Source organism: Triturus cristatus, chromosome 3_2, assembly GCF_964204655.1.
Source record: "Triturus cristatus chromosome 3_2, aTriCri1.1, whole genome shotgun sequence".
Classification (NCBI taxonomy): Eukaryota; Metazoa; Chordata; class Amphibia; order Caudata; family Salamandridae; genus Triturus; species Triturus cristatus.
The window spans coordinates 924,076,801-924,091,046 of NC_140584.1; the positions used below are offsets into that span (position 1 = coordinate 924,076,801).

Sequence of the window (14,246 nt, forward strand, 5' to 3'; positions counted from 1 at the left end):
GTAAACGGTGTGGGTGGTAAGATTCAATGCACTGTAAAGCTCCTCCAGATGGCCCTCAGTGCTCCCGGTGACAGTCTTCTAGACCCGGACAACAAACTATGGCTGCTGCCGACCAGAGACACGATTCTTCTGAGTCAAGCTCAAGCAGGGGAAGGCAGGACAATAGGTTTCCTGTCACAGGGAGGTATGACCGGCTTCCTGACGGGACTTATTGTATTGGGGCAGGGTGAGGGTGCTAGCCAGCTCCACTGAGATTGCTTGAAGGGCACATTTGGTGCCCTCCTTGCATACTCCAGTTCAAACCAGTTCAGGGAGCTGTTGGCTCCTGCTCTGGTGTGAAACTGGACAAAGAACATGGGAGTATCCTCCCCACTGTCCAGTACCTCCTCTGGGAGGGACTCCTGAATCGTCACCAGCCTTTCCTTAGGGTACTTAAGGGCTTACCTGCGGGTGGGTGCCTAGATTTGTCGTAGGACAAGATTCAAATCCAATACCACTTCTACTTCAACCATCTGGGAACTCTTGACCTCGCTGGACTTTGCGTTGGGACCCGAAACTGCAACTAGGAAGACTCCTGCTGCTCCTGGTCTCCTCGTCCTGCAAGCTCACTGCAACGCCTGTGCTCCATGTAGGTTATCCACAGGACCTGTGGACATCCAAGACACCTGAAGGAATCTCCCTTGGAGTGAAGAAGTCACTTCCCCACATCTGAAGGCACCTCAACACAGCTGACTGGTCTGTTGATCCTGGGCTCCCAGGGAATCCAAAAAGCCAGCAACACAGGTGGTGGTTCTGCAACTCCCTTGAGGCCTGCACTGTCTTCCCACCGAGTTTGATGTCACTATCCCTTGTCGGAACCGCTGGAACAGAATCCCTGTACACCGCGTTGACTTGCCTTTGCCAAGGCTTGTTGACGCTCTTCTCCAGAGATCTTCGGGCTCCAAGCATCTCCTACAGCCACAATGTTCACCTACACCGCAACCTTTGCACCATGGACCTTCATCCTTTGGTGAGCTGCTCGAAGTCCTCTTGTGACTCCTGTGCGTTTGGCCCATGGTTTCTCTTGAGGGTCTTCTTTGGCTCCAGTGGGCTCCCTTGCTTGGGAGCCTCGTCTGACTTACCTGCTCGTGGTGAGTCACTTGGACCTTGCTGGTCCCGACACTGCACCTTTTTCTACGACTATGTTGGTTGCCGTTGCTAAGGCTTGTTGATGCCCCTGATGGACACCGACCCCTTGGCTCTTGACATCCGACGTGGGACAGCTTGTGCATTGCTCCTCTGCATCGCCTGGTCCATACAGCTGCAACTACAAGAGCACCATCAAACTCTCCTGCATCTTCGACATCGTTGGGCATCCGTCTTTCGTGCCTCCTGGTCACTCCTGAGTGGCATAGACTCTCTCCCCTCTGCTTGCAGGTACCTCTCATCCTGAATCCACCTTTGGGTTCCACCGGACACTTTCACCTTCTTCCTCAGCAGCATCTTCCTTAAGTCCTCCATTGTGGTCTACGGCAGTTTCTGACTCCACTTTGCACCTGTGCACCCAGCTTCCCTGGTGTAGGTATCCTGGGCCCTTGGGTATTCACGGGTGGGGTGGGTCTCCAACCTTCCCTCCTCCACTGGGTTTCTTCAGGGTCCGCTTGGAAGGGTCCTTCTTCTTTAAAATTGCAACTGTGACTTACCAATTGACTTGAATTGAGTATGCGGTCGTGTTCCCACACTGCACACAACCTCCTTGTGGTTGTTTTATGTTTTCTGGGTCCACTCTTGACTTGAGTTATGGTCCGCATTCCACTATTTTAGTATAGGGTTTGGTCTCCCCCTGGGGACCACTGTGTATTTGTGCTTCTTACTTATTCAATCGACAATTATTGTGTATATTAGACAGAAATCTCCGGGTAGGAGATACTGTATTGTGTTAGTGAGTGTTAGTAATAAAGAGATATTTGTTATAACTACACTGTGGGGTTCTTTTTCACCCATACCATAAGATTAAGTGCTGGTAAAAAAACTGCTTTACAATCCTTGACAAAGACTGAAGGCTGCTCTCCACACTTACCACTTAGAGAGCTTTCTACGGTTGTCTATGACCAACAACATCACCATACGGGTTGTCTGGATTAGTGCAGGGTGCTACACTTACATAAGTGTGCACCATATACTAAGCCAGCCTCCTACAACAACCACTTTACAGTTTGAGCAAATGAGCTCAGTGATGAAGAAGGGTAAGTAAATCTACTTACTCTCAAAAGAGCGACCCCACAAAGAAGTCGCTCCCACATCAGTCCTAAAGCAGGCCCCTCGACCCACAAGGGCATCATAGGGGCGAAACTTGTCGACCAGTCATGATCTCACATTAGGTGCTGTGGACCATTAACACATCCACCAATGCTCCTTTTCTATTTTTAACATTATCCCCTTTCCTGCATAATAAAATAACATATAGAGGAACTGAGGTACTTTTAATCCACCTTTTTACCGCACCACTCACCTTTACTCACGACTGTCACAAACCAGACGGTTTCCCTCCAGGTGGCGGATCGTAGAACGCCTGGACAGCTGAAAACTCTGGTGATAAAAACCCAATGATGATGTTATTCACCTAACCAACAGGACGGAGAACCAATATATACCGCACCTGGAATTAGTGTGAATGAGGGTCTTCGAGAAAGAAACCCTAAAGACCCTGGAATACTGAGACACAGGATTCATTCTCATTGATAATGACTATAACCTCATGGAAGCCGAATTCATCCCTGCTTCTTTCTCCCTCATTATAATAAATAAGGGTAGAGTGGCCAGCTACAACGCCACAGTGTGTGCTTCTATGTGGAGGTATTTTAAATGGTAGAGCACTCTAAGACACTCTCAGCATGCAGTACGACATGTATCGAAGAGGAAAATGAGACATGATTCTCTCTCTTTGATGACATGTGCATTGAATCCACACGTGCAAACACTCACATACATGGCACCGTAATTTCGCCCCAATCGCCTGGTGTCTGCTCTCTCCTTCTTTGTTTTTCTCTCTCTCAGACATAGGAGTTGTAATTAAACGACATGTGGGCTACTGTGGAGTGCAGCCAAGATGCCCTATTAATAGTGTGCTGCAGAGCAGCTGACCAGGGGAAAGCAGCTGCAGCCAGGTCAGTGACTCCATGCCTTTCACCTTCAGCCAGGCCATGCCTTTTCGGAAATAGCAATTTGCATACTAGAGCTGTCTGTACTGAGAGAGAAGAAAATAAAACTGCAAGTTCCAGAATGCACGAAGAACCAGGTATCTGCTCTGGCTCCAAAGAGGAAATGAAACAACATATGTTGCTAGCTGTAAAACTGTCCCAAGGGTTTTGGCTCAGAGGATGAAGCAGCGAGAAGTAATTTCGGGCGAACTGCGGACTTTGGAACTGGGGAAGAAGGTTCGAGTCTTGATGTCGGCTGAGCATCCTGTGATTTTGGGCACAAGTTTTAATTTACCTGTGCATTAAATACAAATGTGATTTTGTGATAAGAGACACCGCCCAGCTCTTAAAATGATTTAAATCCATCTCAACAGTGTGCACGGAAGGGCAGCTAAAGCCTCATGGGATTTGAGGGTCAGATGTTTTATGCTTGCTGGGGGATTCTAGTGCCATGCCAAAGGTGGCATGTGTATACATGCCAACATTTTAGAAGTGGAGAGTGGGAGATTTTTTTAAAACAATTGGGAGAATGTATGTCCCCTATCGACGTCTATTGAGGGCAAAGCAATTTCAGGCAGGAGACACACAAAAATAATTCTCAGTTTGGCTGAAAAAATCGGGAGTCTTCCGACGGAATGGGGTCGATTGGCATATATGCATCTGTGCCCACCAGTCCGGTGGCTTCATGCTGGATGGGGGTTTGGTGGAGCAATTACCAATATGGAACGAGTGGGCATTTTTCATACATATACTTTTGCAGGGCGGTGTTTGCCTTTACCGCATTGTGCCCGCACTGACAGCGCACATTTCAAAGGAAATGGTGTTGCACTGCAAGTTAAACGTGGTCACACCAAGAGAGAGAAGCCATGTGAAATGGATACAGACATGCGATGTCACACAAAGCTAACCCTTGGCAATGGAAATGTTAATCCGCCGAGAGAAGCAATGCCCCCAAGTCCTGCTGGAAAAACATGCCATGGCAACACAACATGCCCCGGGCCCAGCAATCAATCGACAATTTAATAGCAGCATCAACTGCATGAGTCAAACAAGTATGATAAACATTCACGACAATGGCGAGCCTCCCAACCCGCCACTTATCGGGTGAGGTGAGCATGCTTCTACGAGGCTCAATATGGTGGCTTCAATGTTAAATTCAGTGCAGTGTGCCTACATTATGCTTTTCTTTAATCATTGTTGCTCCATGCAAATTTACATATATCTATATGTACGTTACATGCATGTTAACACACCTGTGGATGGGGCCAGCTAGCCAAGGCCCTTTTTCCCCAAGCCCCTGTAAGCCTGTATTAGAAGTGGAAATTGGTACACACCGAATATCAGCGCCCGATTTCTTCTGTTAGCTTTCAAACATGCAGAACTAGACACAATTAGGGTGCTTTTATGTTTTTTGAAAACACAGGGGCCTTCCCTGAACCCTGCCTGGCATGTGTAGCTTTTAGGGCCTTCGGGTGCTAGACATGCAATAACCTCTTCTTCATAAAGTTGTTCGCATTAATTGCAGACCAGGTCAGAAGTAGTGTTTTATCTGAGCACTAGTTACAATAAACATGTTTAGGTCTCGCCTAGCGTCGCAGTGCATGGGCTGCAAACCTTGGTGAGATCTATTGTTGACGGTTTTTCGTCGGAAGGGGGACAGGACATGCACGCGTGCAGAGGACAGGAGTTGTGCACGCGTCCGCACATCTCCAGTTCGCGCTCGCGGCGTTTGAGCAGAACGCGTGCATGGCGTTCTTTCACTCTCACGGCGACCGCTTGTACAAGAGTTGTGCATGCATACGCACATCTCCTGCCCTGTGCTTTCACAGCGACAGTTTGTTGTACACTCCAGTGAACTTTGCAACCCTGAGCCGTTTGCTTCAGCTTTTGAGGTGCATTTCTCAAAAGAACAGAATTGCAAAGATCACTGGAGTGTGTTAGGAACTGTCTTGCCTCTGCAAAATCTCAAACTTATTCAGTGCCAGAGTCTGTATTGTTTTTTTAATATAATGCTGTCTGTCTTCCGAGGAATTTTAGGAGATAGCTAGCAGTAATCTTTCGGGCAGCCACACAATTGGCCTGGGTTCGCAGCCAGCGGAATCCATTGGCGTAACACAGGCCCCCGCATCCCCTGCGGTGCAGGGGGGCCCCCAAGCTCCAGGGGACCCCCACAGCACAGTACTCCGTCCAGAGAGCTCCTGATTGAGCTTGGAGGAGGCCCCTCCACTTACCTTGCAGGGGGCCCCCTCAAGTTTTGTTACGTCACTGGCGGAAATGGTAGGAGGCAAGGCGCGTCTGCCGCCTGGGGAGAGCCCAGACTACAGACAGCGGTCCAGGGGTTCAGAGCTGAGACACTTTTTTGGGTAAATTATACCTGGCGCTAGGATCGATCGTGGCCTGCCTGGGCTGGCAGGGAGAGTTGGAGTGCAGACGCAGGCACCGTGAACTCGTGCACCAGAGACAACAGTGCGTGGATGTCGATTCACAAAATGCCTGGGGTGGTAAAAGTGACATCACTCCTACATCACATGACAGAAAATTACATCCCAAAACCTTTGATCCCTGCCGATGACCTCTAAAATAAAAACAAATATATCACAGGCGGTGACATTATTGTGGTGCAGGATAAAGTCTCAAAAGCACTATTGAAGCAGAGTACTTTCTCACTTTTTTACCATCGACAGATTAACTAAGGTACTGTCATGATATGCCAAAGCAAAGTTGCCATCTAGACACATATCTTTATCACATTCCGTTGAATGCTAAAATGCCGAAGTGTGTCCCAAATGCTTGTGTGAACATTCAAAACAAGCATTCGTAATGCAATAGGTCTCGCATTTACGCGAGTTTGAGCTATTGACATTGTAAATGACAATGCCTTTTATGTATGTGTTAAAAACGAAAACAAAAATAAAAGGCATTGTAATTTACAATGTCAATAAATCAAACTCACGTAAATGCGAGACCTATTGCATTGCAAATGCTTCTTTTATTTTAAGCACAAGAATATGAAGGGATTTGCCCAGAATCATAGGATGGTGAGCCAACGCTGAGACTCGAACCTGGTTCACCAGCTCTATAGTAGGCAGCTCTGGTGGTGATGCCACATTCTCTCCCCCTGTGAGCTTTGCACCAATGTTTCATGTCGCTAAGCAAATAGATAAGATGCCTGGGGCTTATTGCTCGGGAGGAGTGTTGCACTAATTTATACTTCTCTTGTTCATGTAAGTATTGTAACTAGAACTAGGTCCAAAATAACATTGTGGCTTTAAGAAAGGAAGGCAAATGGGATGCTTATTGATGTAATCTGCGGTTCCATATAGCAAGCACTTTGTATGGGGCATTTCAGAGCTTCGCAACACAACTACACTGTTATCATGCGAGTGCTAAACATTACATTTTAAACATTTGCTCAGCTGCTTAAAGCGGAGTGTCAAGTACAGTATCTCGCATCACGTAATATTGAGCTGAGGCCGGGATTCACAACTGGTTCCTTAATTACAATGGAGACAGCTTTCTTGCACATCCCGGAGATGTAAACTTGTTTGCAGTGATCGCCTGCCTTTTCACCACTAACCTGCAAAATTACAAAGGCAAATGATCTGGGACCTTCCGCTGGGGAGGGGGGGTCATTCGTTGGGAGAAATGGCACATATGGAGTTTGCGGTAGTGTTAGATCCTATTGTTCTATGGGGTGCAAAAGGTGAGGGATAACACCCTAGACCCTCAAAACATTAAGCCCTAAGGCCAGCACTGTGATCATTCTTATCCTATGCACACGCTCTATTTACAAGTGAAATTTTATGAAAACAGTAAGTGTGAACAAAAGAGGTATAAAGTCCTGTTGTCTTTTCTTTTAATCCAACAATGCCCAGCCAACAGGTGTTTCGTCGATTGGGGGTGACCCCACGACTTGTCAGGGCTGTATGGCTCTTTAGGTACTAAAGTTTAAAACCTCTCTGCCGCTTATACTTCCAACTCGGCTGGTCAATAAATCCCAAGTAAACTGTGATCCAAATTATTGAGGGAGATTTAGTAAGTCCAACCTTGTCGTCAGACTGGTGCAAGGTCCAGAGTATGGTGGCTTGTCCAAGTGCTCCGATCGACGTAAAAACTAGATGTGGCAGTCCCTGATGCGAGTACGCTTGACAGAAACGGAGTCTGGACGCGGAATTCACATTCTGAACTGGAAGCCAGGCTTCTTTTGTTCGCACTTACTGTTTTCATGAAATTTCACTTGTAAAAAGAGCAAATGATATGGGAGCTAGGAGCAAAAGTACCGATAGAGCTCATGGAACGAGTGGGGGATTAGAACACAAGCCCGGTTGGGGCAGATGTTCCAAAACGGTAGCAGCGATAAAACCTAAAACAAAGCTTCCGATTGAACTTCCCTATACCTCACAAACCCTGCTCAGCTGATAACTGCTGAAGAGAGGTTCAAATACCAATGAATTACAGCAGGCTGGCAAGATGGGCAGTCGCAAGGATGGTGCACAGATAAAGAAACAAGTGAAAACATGAGCACTCGTAAAAAGCGCTGTTAATCAAAGAAAAAAAGTAGTCCCGAAAACATTTCCTAAATGTAACAAATGTTAGGCTACAAGTAATAGGGCGGTGTTCCGCGGGAGGTACCAACCCATGGAAAGAAGGGACTAATAGGAAAGATTAGCCACTTGGAAGCAAGGCTTTTTAATGTGAATGCGAAGAAACAAATGTATATACAACATGTCTTGAAGAGACAGATCAAGCGCCGCCTAGGCTGCACCTAACAAAGAAGGTCCATATTTTATATAGGGTGTACTGTCTCTGTTTGCGTCACAGCGCATCTTTCAAAAGGTGGGCCTGGTGCAGATCGGGGCAGTGCGCACTAATATAATGAATGTGCTGCCCCCAGGGTAGCTGTGAACTTGTGCTGCCCTGGGAGCAGTGCAGTTATTAAAATGCAGAGTGGTTGTTTACAAGCCATTCTGTATGTCTCATTGAAGGCGGCAACCTGCCTGCACTTTGAAGAGGGGTCAGAGAGCCCCGAGCATAGCAGAAGGGGGCAGTGAGTGACTGCACGCGCCTGCCTGGGGATGTCTGGTGGGTGCATGGGTCTCCCTTTCACCCCTACGGAGGGCTACCCTAAGTAGGCTGTCTGACAGTGCTACCAACTTTTTGTCAATAATATGGAGCGGCGCTGTGACAAAATGAATTCCCTTACTTGCATGGGGCCATGTTCCCATGCAAATAAGGTAATGCCCTCTCAAGATAACGCTACATGTGTGTCAGCACTGTCCGAATTACATAAGGGGCCCCACAAGTGTCTGCAGCCCCTTCTGTAATACCATAGTACCCCATGGCCCTAAAAGTGAGCACACACAAGTGGGTCACTATGTGTAATATGGAACCAGAATAACTACAACTGACAAGGGGCAACTTAAGCTCTCTCATCATGTAAACACACATGACGTTTTTAGTCAGCTCTGGCTTTTTTTTTATTCAACACATATGGTGAATCCACTAGCAGGCAGAGGTACATGGTATGGTTAAGCGAGAAAATGCCTACTTTATACAAGTTAGATTTTCAGACACACCATTTAAAAAACACCTTTACTAAAAGATGTGTTATTAAATTCTGAGCTCAGGAAACCTAAACTCCATTTCTTCATCTTTTCCCATTTGAAAGTTAAACTTGTAAAATGTTACAAGGAAGCTCCAATGATCACCTACGGGAAAGACAGCCTTTCAAAAGGTAAAAACTAAATGCATAATATTTAACTATCGGCAGTAGCGGCTGCTACCAAACGGGGGTGGCAGGGGTGCAGGGGGAGAGGCGGAGGGAATTAAAAAAAACACACTTACATGGATACAGCCGGCAGGCCACTGCCTCTCTTCCATCCTGTTCTCTCCGGCAGCAGGAACTAGGAAGCAAACACCCTCCCTGACTCCCCTAACCAACCACAACGCTGCCTTAAAGCAGCGTTGTGATTGGTATGAGTGGCGTGGTTCAGCGCTCAGACAGGGGCTGGCAGGCTGTGCATGTTCTCCACCCAGGCTGTAATGCAGCCTGGGTGGAGAACATGCAAAGTGCGCATGACTGTTTGGCCGGCCCAAGAGGGCCAGCCAAAATGTTTCGGGCACTTAGGAAGTACCTACCACTCCTTCCCCAGCTCTAAACAGCCCAGCCCACCCCGTCCCCCAACCAGCTGAGCCAGTATGATTAAATAAAATTATAAGAACGTTGTGTGATTATCATTTTATTTTTCCGTTTTTAATTGTGGGGAGACGCACCACCGCCTTACCGGAGGAGCCGCCACTGACTATCAGGACATGTAAAACACACCAGCACATGTCCTACCTTTCGCATACACTGCACCTTGCCCACGGAAGTACCTGGGCTTACCTTAGGGGTAACTTACATGTAAGAAAAGGGAAGGTTAGGGTCTGGCAAGTTGCCAGGTCGACATGGCAGTTAAAAAACTGGGCGCGCACACACTCCAGAGGCAGGTCTGGGATACATTGGAAGAGCTACTTGTGTGGGCGGCACAACCAGTTCTGCGGGCCCACTAGTAGCATTTGATTTACAGGCCCTGGGCACACCTGTACCCATTACTACGGCGTTATTAGTAAATCAAATATGCTAATTATGGCTATACCAATCAGTAACACAATTTACATGGAGAGCATATGAACTTTAGCACTGAATAGCGGTGGTAAGGAACCCAGAGTCCTAAAACCCCAAAAAAGGGAGGTAAAAAAGCAAAACTTAGGTTATGAACAAGGAAAGCACTAGAAGAGGAATCAAGCTTAGCATCCTGAGCAGAAAACATTATTTTAAAAAGGCCAACATTTCACCTACTTCTACTAGGCTGTAAGAGGTCATAATTTTGGGGAGAGGTTTGCGCCCCAAGCCTTTTTCATACCTAAGGAAGTCTCCCTAAGGTGGAGGAGCACCAGTCAGATGAACAAACATATGATTGCTTCTGTATATTTAAAACTGTTGTGAAATGACTTTGGATATTGGTTTGAGTCTGGCTTTAGGTGAAGGGTGGCATGGCAATCTACATCTACTCTGGAGTTAATCACATCTTGGTGTCTTGATTTGCTGAGAGGGCTGTGATAGGGCTCAATCAATGGGAGCTCTCTCTTCTGTTTGTGTGTAAATCCTGGCTATGCCACGTGCAAAAACTGCTACCATACTGCAAATGATGTGTATCATTTTCCAGGTGTTAATTGTGCACATTCATCTTGTCATGCTCAAGTTAGGGTGATTCATAACACCCGTCCTCTGGTTCATGTTTTGTCTATTAATAGATGCCAGGGTCACTTTTATAAGCAGACTGTTGTCCTGTATTTACCCGTGTGGTGTTAAGTTCCCCTAGGGTCAGGCTAAGACACAGTTGTTCGCCCCTTCTAGGCGTTCCTTCTGCGATGGGAAGTCTACAGTGATGGTGTTTGCTGTCATTGTTCCCAGCCCCTGCTGTCAGACTCGCCAGCTCTGAGCACTACCAGGGTGGGCTTCTGGGCGCTGCCCCTGATGAACTGGTGCCCCAGCTGGAGGCTTCCCTTGGACAACCAGGCATTGATCATCACCGGCATGTGTTTGGGGGCAGCAGGTGGCACTGCCAGCATCAGTATACCAGGGGTATTTATAGCAGAGACTCCAGTCACACATGGTTCATTGCTCTGGCAGGGGATCACTCTCACGTGGCGGAAAAAAAACACGCTTAGTGAAAACCAAGTTAGACAAAACAGGACTGACAAGCAACCGTACTGAAGAACAACGAATCTGACTAAAATCCTAGGGGGCAGATTTACAAGAAAGTGACGCATCTGTAGAGATGCGTCATTTTCCCTGCGCCAACATGTCAAATCCTTGCGTCACCGTGGATGCGCCGTATTTACAATACAGCGCAACATGGCGCAAGGATTGACAGATGCGTCAGAAATTCTGACGTATGTGTTGACGGAAAAATCACGCATTGCTGGAGTCGTGACGCAAGCACGACGCAACTCCAGAAATGCTCAGGGGCACCCTATGCCTAACATGCTGCATCACTCCTTACGCCTGCTTCAAGCAGGCGCAGGGTTTTGATGCAGCATGGACGTAAAAGTAACTCAGTGAAATCTTGTAGATTTCACTGCGTCACTTTTACGGGGCTTCCTGCGACGGAACGCCCACCCTGCATACATTAAACCTGACGCAGGTTTAATGTGGCGCAGGGCTTCACAACGTGACGCATCTCCCTAGATGTGTCACGTTGTAAATGGGCCGCAACTTTTACGCTGCGTCACAAAAGTGACGCAACGACGGTGCAAAAGTGATGCAAAGAGCTTGTAAATCTGCCCCCTAATTGCTAAGAAAAAGGGCAAAAAATTACAAAGTTGTCAATTAGATCTGTTTGAAAAAACAAAGATGTCCAGAGAAGGTTTGAAATCTAGATGAATATTAAAAAAGGGTTAGATGTTTGCACATGGCGTGTAAACAAATGAGAGAAAGAGGAAAACCGACCCGAAGCATTCCGGTAGTATATTTTCTATTTCTAACGCAGCAGTCAACAGCAAGAATAAATAGAGGGAGACTAACATGAAAGCCAATATTTGGAAACTGGAAAAAGGGATATTTTGAACCAATAAGTGGGAGAATTTACTGGATTGCAATAAGGTGGGGGCAACTTTCGGAGTGAGAACGCTTGTTAGCGTGTGTGCAGGAAAGACAGAAGAATGCATTGCAAATAGGAATTTGAAACCGGGAAGAGTTAAGGGAGTAAAAGGTAATAAGAGTTGCTAAAAGAAGTAGGACCATGCGGAGCAGGTATTAGGAAGGGAGAGGTATGAAGGAGGGTATACGAGAAACCCAATAACTAGCAAGAAACAAGCATTTGCAATGCAATTGGTCTCGCATTTTTTAAAGTTAGAGCTGTTGACGTTGCAAATAATATTTTATTGTACTAGAGTAGTCTAGAGGACTAAGAATGAGTAATAACCACTGGGAAGAGAGACACAACTGCAGCACTGCCTAGAGTCCTTAGAATGAGGAATTACAACTGGGACCAGAGTAGCAGTTAGCAACACTGTCTGGTGGACTTAGAATGAGGAATTACTAACAGGACCAGAGAAGCAGCTGCAGCACTGCCTTGAGGACTAAGAATGAGGAATTACCACAACAGAGACCCAGCTGCAGGACTGTGTAGAGGATTTAGAATGAGGATTTACCAATGGGAGGAGAGTAGCAGCTAGCAGCACTGCCTAGAGGACTTAGAATGAGGAATTACCACTGGGACCAGAGAAGCAGCAGTAGCAGTGTCTAGAGTACTTAGAATGATTAATTACTGATGGACCAGAGAAGAAGCTGTAGCACTGCCTAGAGGACTAAGAATGAGGAATTACCACTGGGACCAGAGAAGCAACTGTAGCAGTGTCTAGAGGACTTAGAATGATTAATTACTGACGGACCAGAGAAGAAGCTGTAGCACTGCCTAGAGGACTAAGAATGAGGAATTACCACTGGGACCAGAGAAGCCGCTAGCAACTCAGCCCAGAGGTCATTATCTGACTTTGTCTACCATGCAATTCACTGGATGGACCACAATCACCTAACACTAAATCCAGGCAAGACCAAACTAGTCCTGACGGGTGGCGGTCGCAATCTGTGGGGCCCACATTATTGGCCAAACGAATTAGGACCCCCCCCTTCCAAATCCCTCCTCCTCAGTAAAAAGCCTTGTGGGCACTATAAACAATGAACTATACCTAAAAACTCACGTAGGCTCTATGATCTCCACCTGCTTTTTTTCAGCTGTTTAAAATTAGGAAGATAAGCAGGCTACGTACCCAAGCAGCTTTGATACAGGTCTTGATAGCCATGGTCCTATCACGTCTAGACTACGCCAACGCAATCAATCTTGGTATACCACTCTGCCTTACAAAACGGTTACAGATGGTACCGAACCAAGCGCGATTTACAAACAACCAGGGGGCAACATGCCTCCCTCCTCCTAAGGAAGCTGCACTGGCTTCCTATTTCCCAACGCTGCACATTCAAATTTGGCTGTCTGGTGTTTAAATCCCTGAATGGCCAGAGCCCTAAATTCATAGACAGCCTCATATCATGCTACACCCCCACACGCAACCTCCGCTCGGCTCATCTCCAACTTTTGACAGTCCCGATCTTCAAGCTGAAGCGCCAAGGGGGTTGTAGGTTTGCAACTCTGGCCCCCAGACTGTGGAATTCTATCGCCCTGGAAATCAGGTCAAGCACTGATCTATTGAGATTCAGAAAATCCCTCTAAACATGGCTGTATATCCAGGCCTACGAATAAACTGCTCCAGGTTCTGCATTTCCTAGTATCATCGCCATGAAACCAACCAGTGTACGGACGCTTTATAAAACCCTTTTAACATAACATAGCTTTAAAATGAGGAACTACCACTGGGACCAGAGAAGCAACTTCAGCACTGTTTGAGGAATTAGGTTGATGAATTATTGATGAGTCCAGAGAAACAGCGGTAGCACTGTGTAGAGGACTTACAATGAGGAATTACCGACGAGTCCAGAGAAGCAGCTGCAGCACTGCCTAGAGGACTAAGAATGAGGAATTACCACTGGGACCAGAGAAGCTGCTAGCAGCACAGCCTAGAGGACTTAGAATGAGGAATTACCACTGGGACCAGAGAAGCAGCAACAGCACTGTCCAGAGGACAATGAATGAGGAATTACCAGTCGGAACAGAGACCCAGAAGCAGCACAGCCTAGAGGATGTAGAATGTGGGGATTACTGATGGAACCAGAAAAGCAACTGCAGCACTGTCTAGAGGACTTAGAATGACGAATTATTGATGAGCCCAGAAAAACAGCTGTAGGAATGTGTAGAGGACTTAGAATGAGGAATTACCACCAGGACGAGAGAAGCTGCTAGCAGCACGGCCTAGAGTACTTAGAATGACAAATTGCCATTGGGACCAGAAAAGCAGATACAGCACTGTCCAGAGGACTAAGAATGAGGAATTACCACCAGGACCAGAGAAGCTGCTAGCAGCACGGCCTAGAGTACTTGGAATGACAAATTGCCATTGGGACCAGAA

At 46.8% G+C, this 14,246-nt stretch overlaps 1 long non-coding RNA gene across 1 annotated transcript in view; it reads right to left on the reverse strand.

Moving 5' to 3' along the window:
• LOC146858808 (uncharacterized) overlaps positions 1 to 3,034 on the reverse strand; it is an 85,184-nt gene extending 82,150 nt beyond the window's left edge. Inside the window, exons 1-2 of the long non-coding RNA XR_014979699.1 lie at positions 2,969 to 3,034; positions 2,492 to 2,568 (exon numbers count right to left, since the gene is read on the reverse strand). This is a non-coding gene — a long non-coding RNA (uncharacterized LOC146858808). The remainder of the gene's footprint in view (positions 1 to 2,491; positions 2,569 to 2,968) is intronic.
• Positions 3,035 to 14,246: the final 11,212 nt, after the last annotated feature.